The sequence below is a fragment of the Atractosteus spatula genome, unplaced genomic scaffold, assembly GCF_055471065.1.
Source record: "Atractosteus spatula isolate fAtrSpa1 unplaced genomic scaffold, fAtrSpa1.hap1 Scaffold_83, whole genome shotgun sequence".
NCBI lineage: Eukaryota > Metazoa > Chordata > Actinopteri > Semionotiformes > Lepisosteidae > Atractosteus > Atractosteus spatula.
Genome location: NW_028296916.1, coordinates 45,410 through 58,335, shown reverse-complemented (window position 1 = coordinate 58,335; position 12,926 = coordinate 45,410). Strand labels below are relative to the sequence as shown.

The window sequence follows — 12,926 nt, the reverse complement described above, 5'->3', positions numbered from 1 at the left end:
AGGTCTTAACCCACCAACACTTAGCAGCGGCAAGATTCAAACCTAACCCAGCGAAGAAAATGGAGCACAAACCCAGCACAGACCACCCAGCCACACTCCCAACACCTTACTCTTTTGGAGAACGTCGGGTTGGTTCAGCTCTTGTTGTGCGACGCGTGGAAATGACTGCATCTTCGTTTTCCGAGATGTTTCCTATCACATCTTTGTCAGCTCTGAATATAGTGCTTCTTTGGAGCAGGCTTCAGACCTTTTATTTTATTTATAAAGGAGGGCGCATTCAGGAACATGTAATTCCTGATTTAGAAATGCTTTGGGCGGTGTGTTTTATATAATGCAGAAACAGTATTCTGATTGTATACTGTAGACCTGTGTAGCAATCATACTGGACGTGACTGGGATTCTGAAATGTTTCTTGAAAAGGTATTCAGGGCTGCTTGAATCTATAATAAAAAAGTGACCCAAAACTTCCAACCTTCCAATCACTGATGTCACTGTCCCTAAACCTGTACGTGATGTTTTGCTGATGTGCAATGTGCCTTTACTCCTGTATTAAAGATGACCTCTGTTGTTGGGCGGAGTTGAAGGAGAACTAACTGCACAGAGAAAGTACGTCACGATAAAATATTTCTGCGCATGAAACACATCAATCGTTCAGCATTTCTAAAATGTTTAATTGAATTGACAAAGAAATCCTCTCCTTAAAGTTCGAAAAGGATTATCTGTTGAGCCAGCAGGCGTAACACTGCAGTTGCCCGTTTCTCACAGGTGTTTGAAGTTGTGGATAACATTTAGCAGGTTTGGCACCGTGGCTTAGCTGGTTAAGACGCCTCACTAAAAACTAGGAGACCCTGGGTGTGAATCCCAGCAGTATCTATTCGTAGACAACAGGCCACTCATTGTCAATATTTATGGAGCTTAATTTAAAGACAACGGGAGAAGCATGAGTTACAGCTTTCTGTAGCTGTTTTATAGAACTACGTATTGGTTGGTTCTGTGGCGCAATGGAGAGCGCATTGGACTTCTAGGCATTGATAGAATGAAGTCATTCAAAGGTTGTAGGTTTGAGTCCCACCAGAGTCATGTATCACTTTGATTCAACCTTTCAAAATCCTCTAGGGATTGGTGTTGATCAAGTCAAATAAGAGACTTCTTAAGAGTTCCAGTTGAAAATGAACCAGCAGCCACAAGAAAGAAATTAGCACTGGACTGTGATCACATTACTCCTGTCCTGGACTCCTTGCACTGGCTTCCTGTCAACTTCAAAATCCTCATGCTCACCTATAAGGCTCTCCATGGGTTGGCACCTCAGAAACTGTCTGGGTTATCTCCCTACTCCCCACCTCACAACCTTTGCTCTTCTAATTCTGGTCTCCTATCTGTCCCCCAGTCCATCTACACTCTATGGGTGACAGGGCCTTCTCCTGTTTTACCCCAAAGCTCTGGATCTTTATCCCCAAGGATATCAGAGAGTCACCTTCTCTAAACTTCTTCAAATCCAGACTCAAAACCCTGTTCTTTAGAAGAGCCTTTAATGAACTATTCTTTACCCCTCTGTTCCTACTGTATTTAATACCACCATCTATTGTCTCCTCTAACTGTGTATTCTCATCCTGCTTATCTTGTGTATTTTTTTAACTTTATTGGTTTCATTCTGTAAAGCACTTTGAAATGCCACCTTTAAAGGCACTATATAATGTAAAGATTATTATTATTATTAATAATAATAATGAACAGTGCATTTAACACTGAGCACATGCGGTCCTTCTTTGCAAAGGATTGCAAAGGTTGGGAATTAGCCTTTCACTCGTGTTGTTGAAGACTGTATCCTGGCTTTGTTGCAGGAAATGTCTGGATGCCATTACCGGATCAAGGAGAGGATCAGGGTTTTGGGAAGTCTTTTTGATGCCTGACACTGTGTGTTTCCTGGTTGTAACGGGTGTCATTCTGGACCTAAACAACAGAGAACACCGTTGAAATCGCTGAACTGCCTAGCAGACACTTTGTCGCCTTCTTCTGACCTGTATTTAATATGATTCTCTGAAAACTTGGCACGTTATATCTGTGCTACCTTTATGGAGGGCACACTCATAATAATCATAGATTTGATCACAAGCATCTAAAAATGAGCATGAGAAAATGACATCACGCTATAAGGCTGAATGGCACAAATTATCCTGTTACTTCTGCAGCAAATGTGTGTTTTTTGCTTCTTAACACTGAGATAGTTGGAGATATTTGGCAGCAGTGGGATTCCAACTCACACCCCCAAAGAGACTAGAGCTTTAATCCAGCTCTAAATTAAAAACTGGGTGACTTGTAAGGGCTGGTAGGAGAGTAAAGGTATAAATGCTTCTTTTTTGGACAAAGTCTTTATCTACTAAAAGAAGGAAATAAATATTTGATTTTTTTTTCACCAGTTGTTTTGATCAAATTATTGTAACGCAGTGCCATATTAAGGTATGATATGTACATGAACGTCATGTCTGAGTCGATGATGGCAGCTGAGTATCGCTGGATGACAGTTCATCATGAGTGGGTAAGCCTGCATAATGAGGGAGAAGAGATCACAGTGACACTAACCTTCACTGCGCACTGACGCAGTGTCCAGTGACACTAACCTTCTGTCCTACTGTTCTCTGCTAATGTAGAGGGTGAATGTTTATTTAGGTGAATGTAAGGTTTCATTCTTGTAAAATATTTCCAAGCACTTTTTTTGTTGCTTAAAATTAATCTTGTGCATTTGAATGAATTCCGATATTGTCACCTAATTCTATACATTGTTTCATCAGACTAGAACATTTAGAGGAGCTCAATTGCATTTATGAATTGCATAGTGATAGTATTTCTTTCTGTTTAAATTCTTCAGTCAAAAATGTAGAGAAGGTGCTCCTGTTTTCACCATTATAAGAACTGTGATGCACCAGTAATATTTACTCTCATAAAAGTATTGTAATTGTATTGTTCTGTAACAATCTTGAGTGACACAAACCTTCTGTTTTACTGCACTACACTTTCTTCAGAGGCCAGTTCAGCACACAAGGATCCTCAGTCAAACAAACACTGCAATCACTTGATTGTATGCAACTACTATTGTATGCAACGGAGGCGACGTGACAATGAAATCTTAAAGAGAGTCTTCATGAAGGTGTGCGTCGGCAAGCTCTCCACTGGCAATTGACTGGGCTTGTGAAGAAATCAATCTCATTCAACAACCATACAAATTGCACAGCTTAAGGCACATGAAGTGAAATCTGTGAGCTGATTGACATAAAACAATGTCACTTCACATTATCTGCAAAGTTGTTTTGCTTGTCTGACCACCTCTTCCTACTTTACAGTGAGCACATATATTTCAGTTTCTTTCCCCCATGTGGAGATGTATCCACTGGCAAAACTGCTGTCTGATTATTTAAATTATCTGTAAAACTGTTACATGACTTCATCTAATTGTAAATTTATAAGACGGTCTATGAGACATTTGTGAGAGTAGCTGAATCCCAGGGCTGGTATGGAATCACACACAGACAGGTCTTCTGTGTGATCTGAGTCCCACTGCTCAGAGCTACAGACTGGTCAAATGGTCACTATTGTAGACACGACCATCGGACCATCGGCTACAAATAATCAATATACTGATCATAGTGTCACTATTGGTGTTATTACATAAATACTATATATAAATAATAAGATAATTCCACACTCATATGTGTTATAAAACATTTATAAACATTTTGGGAGGCTGACATACAGTAAAGAAAGTAATACTGAAGGGCTGGAAGTCCTGGAAAGTGTTAATAGAACCTTCTTGCTTTCGACCTGGATCAGAGCCCACAACTGCCAGATCAGTGACCCCTGAGCCCAGTTCACAGAGAGGAGAACCAGGAGCTCTTTTATGTCTCTAAGAGGGCTGGGGGGAAGGATAAAAGGGGGAAATGTGACATGAGTCCAGGCTGTTCTGTCTGATATTGTTCATGTAGCAGCACTGATTGTCTGAATATCTTCTGGTTCTGGATTGTGAGGATAGAGAGCAGTACGGAGTTGAGATCCTGTCTGAGTGTGAGTCTGAGCTGTGAATCTGACTGAGAAGAGAATAATGATTTTTTATTCTGCCTGAGAATTTTCCTGAGAATTTTTCCTGAGAATTTTTCTTCTTTTCCAAGTGGTGTTACATCTCCTTCAGATACTCTGCACAGACTGCCAGAGTGAGAGAAGAGGAGAGAGAGATGGACAGATAAGAGCACATACTGCAAGAGACATATACGTCTTGATTTACTTTGAAGCAAGTGTTCATTTCTTTTCTGGAACAAGTTGTTTCTGAACTTCAAGAAATTCATACAACTTCTGAAAGATAAAATACAAATCTTGCTTCTCAGGACAGAAGAAATGCTGCAAAAAAATGCCAGTGATTTGTGAAAAGCAACGGGAATGTGTCCTTGTGCAGCTGTTAAACAAAGGGCTGGTGGGTCAAATACACTCAGGGATGCGCTTCAGATTGTGATGATTTAAACATAATCTCCGCTTAAAATTGAAGGGATTTCTTCGCAAACCCTCTTGAATGTTGCAGGAAATCTTCGTGTTTTACTCGTGTGCAACTACAACAAGTAAACAATTAAGTACCTAAGTCAATGTCCAAGAAAACCATCTTCACGTGTGGAATTTTTCTTTAACTGGCTGTTGGGAGAATTCATTTATACACCCGTTGTATCCTTAGCAAAAATATTTTAAAATTAGAACACAGATTTGTTGGAGAACCTGACAATCCTTGACAATCATTATTAAATAAGCATCATACAAATGTGCGTTGATATTTTTAATATGTACCTTAATTGTAATATATATATACATAATTGCTTTGATATGGTTGTTAATTTGAAGGAATTGAGGAAGCTATGAAAGATCGCAGAACAACCAAAGATACACTTGGGCATCTGCTATTGGTAAAGATGAAAGAGTACCTTAAGTGTAAAGCTTGCATACACACAAGAGAAAAAAACAGTTTTAATGCACTTCATTAAACTGATGGGGTGCTTATCAATCGTGCTCAAAGTGTACATAGCAGAGGATGGTTTCGATCCATCGACCTCTGGGTTATGGGCCCAGCACGCTTCTGCTGCGCCACTCTGCTGACAGCTGTTATGGGGTGATTCAACACAACTGCTCTATCTTTGCTTTCTAAAAGTGCGCCCAAGATGAAAAGTCTAAACGGTAAACGCAGACGTCACTTTGAGCACTTGGTCTTTTATAGTACAAAACATCACCCGCTGCTCTACATGGGCGTGTCTTCAATATCGTTGAGAACCAAACCTTCTGCTTTCCGAGGCAACTGATTCTTTCGTCGTTAATTCCCAAATCTTCAATGAGAATCAGTGAAACGAAAATCAAACACGTACACACTCGCGTCCTAACCTGAAAGAAAAATCTACACCCACTTTATAATACTGAAAATGATTCAGGAAGTACAGCAAAGTACTAAAACCAGCGAATGCATCTGCATACATAAAATGTCAATTTTTCAAAAGTAAAATCTTCAGCTTTGAAAGATTGTCATCCATATATTTTCGTTTTTCTCTTTTTTTTACATAACACGCTTTCGAGAAACAAACTGTCTTTTAATTAAGGCTTCATTAGAAAATGTGTATCTTGGTTTGCTAAGTTAAAATCGGCACATCCCAGTGGGCAAAAGATGTAGAATATACGACTATTAAACGCATACCTTAGACGTGTAAATGTGCTCCGTAACTGGTCTAGAATGAAATTCTAATATACGTATATCGTTATACGTCAATTAGACATCTATGATTATATGTTTATTATACATAAATGGTTGGAGTTCTATTATACGGATAAATTTAGAAGACTATAATACATATATAGTTAAAGGTCTATTATACATCAAAGAAAGATTTGTATAGGTGTAGAAACTAGTAAAATAAAGCCAATGATTTATTTTAGAAATGTATTCTTAAAATATACAATTATTCACACCTGAAAAATATGTAGTTCAAATTATAGATTATATACAATATTGTAATCAACAAATGTCTAATCATCATAAAAAAACACAACTAGTAAACTTCAGTTACAAATTCTAGTAACATGGCAATATATATATAGTAATGACAAACACAAACTAATTACATGAACACGCTAATATTTAACTCAAAACCACATTTCGATTCAAATATAAATTTTAAAATTTACAACTTCTTTATTTCCACGAAAATATTATTAATGTAGCACAAACGCTACTTTATAATAAAGACAGAAAGAAACTGTTTTGTGGCTCATGGTGATCCTCCTCTCGATACTAATGAAATGTTTAATATGATCCCTCGAGAAAAAAAGGAGTCAATTTCCGCCTGGAATGATTGATGCCCCATCAAACATTTTGTAATATCCCTGGAAGTTTATACAGTAGAATCCTGGTTCGTGGCTTAAATTCAAGGTAAACAAGACTAAGGAAACGAGTTGGAAACTTGATGTCGGAGTGGGATTTAAATCACCCGGAACATTTCACTACATTGGGCAGCATGTGCCAGAGAGCAATATCTGACATTCCTTCGATAGCTCAGTTGGTATAGCAGAAGAGTGTAGTAGAATCAGTGGCAACCCTTAGGTTGCTGGTTCGATTCTGGTGCGAAGGAAGGTGCTTTTCTGTACTTTAACCAAAGAGATAAAAAAGCGAATCTGTTTCATTCAGACATTGATCAAAAGCTCAATAAACGACGAAGCAGAGGCTCCTGTTCCGAATTCAGCCCACGTTTGATTGTCTTGTTTTGGCCAAGATCTGATCTTTGAATTAAGGGACTACACTGCAGGCGTTGTAATTCAAAAATACATACAAATGTCAAGTTTTTTTGTAGATATAAAGGTGTTCTCTGTTTTCAAAGGATAGTTACTTAATTGGCATAATGATTTGGTATTGATTTTGTATCGTTGTATTATAAAGTTTGTGCTTTCTGTGTTTTTATCGTATTGTGAACTTATTTTTTAAACAAATGCTTACAAAAGCAAACACGGCACACATCTGTTTATACCAGTGGTGAATTGTACATTTTTATTAAGTACAAGCTACTGTGCCCTTCTGGGAGTATAACAGGTTCGATATAAGTGGCAAAAATATAAAAGGGGAAAATACCCCAGACTGCGTGTAAAGCCCTCGTTGTGACTGTTTTAGATCAAAATGGCGCACTGTGCACGAAATGTTGCAGAACCACAATCTGATATTTTGATAATTATTATTTTAATAATTTGATCAAATTGAGGCCCAGGATCCAAATCTTCAGTTCTGATTTTTTTAAGTGATATCTTTCCTTCCTGTCGTGGAAGTCACAAGATGTGAGCAATTGTTTTTCTACGTTACGATCCAAAGAGCCTCAGACGCACTGTAACCAAACCAGGATGGATTCTGCTGGGAGCCGGACTGAGCTCATTCTCACTCCCTGTGCTAAAAACAGAATTAGCTCTTCCCCGAAGATCGTCTACAGCTGCTGGATGGTGCTCTGCGTCCTACTGCTCCGGCAATTACTTTAACGAAAGACAGCTCACTCGGGCGCTTTTAACCTTCTCGCAGCTACGGGCGAGATTGACGCTCGCGATATGAAGCCACCCGCTGGTACACATTCTCTAACTTTCACAATCGCGACAGACTTCACTTTTTAAAAAAAAAGTAGATATAGCCCTGAAAAAAGCATTAGCTTTATCAGTTTTTACATTAATCTATTTTGAATCAAAGTTTGATATTTTTTATTTTTTATTGCATTTTACATTATAATAATAATAATCATTATTGCTTACACTTATATAGCGCTGTTCTGGATACTCCACTCAATGCGCTTTACAGGTAATGGGGACTCCCCTCCACCACCACCATTCTCCTGAATGATCACAGAGAGTCAGGACCTCGGTTTTACGTCTCAGCCGAAGGACGGCACCTGTTTACAGTTTAGTGTTCCCGTCATTGTACTGGGGTATCAGGACCCGCATGGACCGCAGGGTGTGCGCCCAGCGACAGAAACCAGACGTGTGTCGGGCTCGGCTGCGAGCAGGACAATGACGTCACGGGGACAAAGTAGAGGAAATCAAAACGGTTCTATAAAAGACCTGTGTCAGCTGTTGGTTTGCAGTCTGGACTCTAAATCCTCCGATCCGATTTTAAATCTCTCTAATACCTGAGCTGCGGCTTCTTCCGAGTATTTATTCGTATACTTATTATGTGTAAGTGTATAGATGAAACCTTTCATATATTGTTCAGTTTAAATCAAAATGCTTTACTAATACAAGAGAGAAGTATAGTATGAAGGATGTGACAAATTTATGATTTCTTGAAACAAAACGGTTTTTATTTGCATTCGAAATGAAGCGGAATTTTAGCGCGACACACAAACCCTTTGTCTTTTTTAAAGTGATTTTTAAACAGACATAAATGTAGAAAACGTGTTTTTTTTAGCACTACAATAGCAGGGTCAGTGGCGTAATGAATAACGCGTCAGGCCTCGCGTCAGAAAATTATAGGTTGGACTGCCGTCTGGCTTGTTGAGTTTATACCACTTACATTCTTTTATATAAATGAACTGCACCTGAAAGCTATAGAAAACACTTTGGGTAAGTTGTCTGCAGCCTCATGCGAATTTCGACAACTTACCCAAAACACTGTACTGTCTGGAGATCAGCTCCAGCTCTGAACTCAATTGCAATGAAAAACCATTCGTAACAAAACTGGAGAACAGCTGAACTTGTGCTCAGTTCGGTGATGAGGGTTCAGAACTGTCATTGTTGTAATTAGCACGAGCTGCAGAGGCTCTGAATCAGACCATGTCAATTAGTCTGATCAGTGTAGGACACGTTAATGTAGAATTATTAATAGGTTTATTAGTTAGTTCAGGTTTACCCACCTGAACTAATGTAGAATTATTACTTGGTCTGTCTCTTGTTTGTATATAAATGAATGTCTCTGACAACTTAATGTTAGTTTTACGATGTAGGTCAGGCGTTGACATATGCACGAGTATACGAAATGTCTCACTCCTGATTCAACTCATGTTCTATAGGAGATTGGCGATTCCTCCTGTTTCTCGTACAACCATATCAGAACAGAAGCCCGTGTCACCCAGCTGTGATTCAAGATCGACTCGCATCTTTATCCCTTTTTTGTTCGTGATCATTATTTTCTTTAGTTATGATCAATATTGAACTTTTTCGAAATGAAATGACAATAATCAAACATGCAGGCAGATTTTTGAAAAGTATTCGGAATTGACAGGGTCGTCAGAAAATGTGAGAAAAGGAAAGTTATGTAAGCTCTCACACAAAGCATTGAAGATTGGAATCTTGAGTGTAAAAAAGGTACCCGTCTCCCAATGATAGGCAGGGATACACACCATGACACTAACTAGGAGTGGTTGTCAGCTGTTAGGAGGCATTTCCTCTTAACACTACTATTGTTTCGGGTTTCGGCTTTTACAACAGAATAACAAAACGGCTTCAATTACGTCGATTAGACTCAGCGAAACTTTAACACCTATGATATTACGAGTGCTTTGCACATGTCGAACTTCAAGAAGGAACTACTACAACAGTTGTGGACATAATTCAATACCACCGGCAAAGTCCAATGCCGGCAACGTCTGAGAAAATAATGTTCACTCATGGAATTTGGTCTTTGAATGGCTGGCGGGAAAATTCATTTATACTCCTTTTGCACCCTCAGCTGAAACATGTTAAAATAACAACGCAGATTTGTTGGAGAACCTGACAAGAATTATTGGGATAGCACTGTATGTATTCTGGTTTATTTACTTTAATTTTAATATAAATGTAAACATGCATGCTGTATAATCTATTGTAATTTTAAAATATGTTAGCTGAGGATGCGAGGGGGGCTATTACACCTTGTGAAACACAGAAGGAACTGTAAAAAAGGCTGGTATTTGAATAAAATTGGCGATCACAAGAAAACCACAATTTATGTGGTATTATCATCAATATCCTTCAAAATCGACGTTCAAATGAAGGATTTGAAGAAACTATGAAAAAAGCAACAGTAGTAGCAAAGGATTTTGATTTCTGCTCTTCAAGTCAGTAGATCACCGTAGAGTTGCGCCCCTACAAACAGCACAAAGGATGAATCCCACCTCCTTTGTTATTGCTACGTTTGTGCCGGTGAAATTAGCGTTTGTGCTATTGAAAGCATCCCGGAAGATGAAGGTGCAGTCACTTCCACATGTCATGATATCATTAGATTAGACGACAAGAGCTGAAGCCCCCCCAGTCCAAGCCAGCAATGTGAGGAAGATGGGTATGGAGGAAGGTAGTGTGGCCGAGTAGTCTAAGGTGCTGGATTTTAGGCTCCAGTCTCTCTTGGGGTGTGGGTTTGAATCCCACCACTGCCAAATGTTAGTATTTTAAGACCTACAATACGATCAGTAAAAGCACTTTTTGTTAGGCTGCGGGAGGTGTTAAGAGATAGACTTTCTAAAAGACAGGCTGTCAGCTTAACATCAAGGCAGAAGAAATATTTTGTTTTCTCAACAGAAATTCTCTTTGGCACTTTCAGCTTTATGTAGGGAAAAACGTCTGCCGAGATCACTTTTGAGCCAATGCACATGATAGTGTGCCAGCAAGTACATTTAATATTGGCTGTGGTGGCAAGCTGCTTTTGCCTGTGAAACTTTTACTTCTTCACACCGAATCGTTGGCAGGGGTAAAGCTTATTAAATCTTTGAACATAGCGCTCCATCAGAAATACTTTGTTCGTGATCAAAAGAGATCAGAGGATTAACTTCATGATTTCACATAGCATACCTTACAGGAAAGATTTAAAAGGGGAATTGATTGTGCTTCTTGATGTTGTTCCTGTGGTTTCCTTGGATACAAAGGTGAATGTTCTTTGACGTTCTGCTAGAGTATCCACTGGGTGGGCTTTATCAATCAGCTCGGATAGGTCATCAGTGCTCCATCTCTGGAAAATAATCAGCACTGTCGTTTTTTCCTGTGCTGTCTTTTAAAACATATAAGATCACGAGTTTACAGATTTCTCCAAATAACAACTATACATTTTAACCCAGCGGTTAGCATTCCTTCAATCCAATAGTTTTACTCCAGGTAAAAAGCAGCGAAATATATAAAGAGATGATATTCAAATATTTCAACGTTCTTATTAGATTACCTGTATGGAGATATCGCTCAGAATTCCTAATATGATTTTGAGTTCAGTTTTGCTTTACTACTTTCAGAGTCTTTTATTGACCTTGCTGAAGCAGAGAAGTGACATAATCACAAATGCGACCTACCTGTGCTGCTGTTTCTGGTTAATAATGATTATTGCGAGGAAAAAAAAAACAGCTCCTTGCATTAAGAGCAAGAGCAACCAACGCGCTCGCTTGTTGAGTTGGGTTTTTTTCCGTGGTGCTCTTCCTCAGATGCAAAGTTATTTGGCGAGCAAGGACCTCTGAGAAGGAGCCTGAATCCGGCAAAAACTCAGAAATTCTAATATCGCACTACCGTCTTGTGTACAGAGATCTGCTTCTTCCTTTTTGAGTGTTTTGGTGTTTAAGAGCATGCTTCCTACCTCGAATGTTAGTTTCAGGAGATGTGTTACCGGATCACAGATCATCTTGAAAAGATTTGGGGATGCACTGGCTCAGTTATTTGAAGGAACCTATACCACCAACGCACTTCTGAGAAGCACCTGCACATTTTCGCAATCCTCTCTCTCACCTACAAAGTTATGAAGACACAGACGACCAACAAAAACTAATTTGATTCACTCAAGGCTTCACTCTTCTGTTGTGATGTCATTTTAATTAGTGTTAGCTGTGATGAGGTGTTGTTTCTGTCTCTTAAAGTTTAAGAGTCTGCTCCTTTCTTCCTGGTATAGAAATAACATGTTCCATCTTTGTTTACAAACACCACTGTAAATTATTTGTCCATCTCTAAAGCCTGTGTGTATTGACAAGGCAATTCAAAAGCATATATTAAATAAGAAAACGATCCTTCTTGTTACCATTCACGTGGTTGGAGCGTTGTTTCGCCCTTTAACGTTCTTTTAAAATATTTACAAACAGGGCTTTATCACTGGAGTTGTGTGCATCGGTCCATGAACATCAACTGTACTGGTGTTTTTCTATGCGTAATTTAATCGCAAGCACTTAAAAGATGCAAAAAGGTTTCAAAGAAAACATAATTGAAAGACAATCGAGTAAGGAGGTAGAAAAACGCACCCCCCCCGTTGAAGAATCAACCACCGTCGCCCATGTGACTGGATATAAAAATAAATTATTCATTTTGCCTAGTCTCTGGAAGCTTCGATGCGATTATTTTCCCTTCCTTATTTCTTCATTCCCATTAATTTACTTTGTAGTAGAAGAAACGCGAAAGTGGGAAACTGCAGGCATTCTTCGTGAAGGGTGGATTGTGTTCAGTGAACATATGAACATCTTTACGTCAGTTCCACGATCGGCACCCTAGGGGATGTAGCTCAGTGGTAGAGCGCATGCTTCGCATGTATGAGGTCCCGGGTTCAATCCCCGGCATCTCCAGGTGTCTTATATTACTGTGCTCACATCACAGTCTTCTGTGGAGTGAGAACTCTTTGCTCGTGTTCATAGAGAGACAGGTTTACACAATTAATTTCAGTCACACACGAAGTGCTACAGTGTTGCTCTGCTGTTTTAAATGTACCTCCAAAGCATTTCGTTCTGTTAACTACCAAATGATTTGAACTAATTTAATGTCATATTCAGAAAATCCAGAGAAGGTCATCAGTCTTTTAGTGGCTGTTGAAGAAAACACCTGTTGAATCTCACCAGGGATTTCTTGAGAGATCATTCAGCGAGCGAGTCCTCCCTCTGGACTCCAAACATTTTGGGTTAAACTGTTATTCACATACTCTAACGAAGAGAAACGTTAGTGTCTTCCGGTGTGTG

General features: G+C 39.1%; 1 non-coding gene across 1 annotated transcript; it reads left to right on the top strand.

Moving 5' to 3' along the window:
* The first annotated feature begins 12,467 nt into the window (after positions 1-12,467).
* Positions 12,468-12,539, top strand: trnaa-cgc (transfer RNA alanine (anticodon CGC)). The gene has a single exon. It is a non-coding gene; the product is annotated as a tRNA-Ala (tRNA).
* Positions 12,540-12,926: the final 387 nt, after the last annotated feature.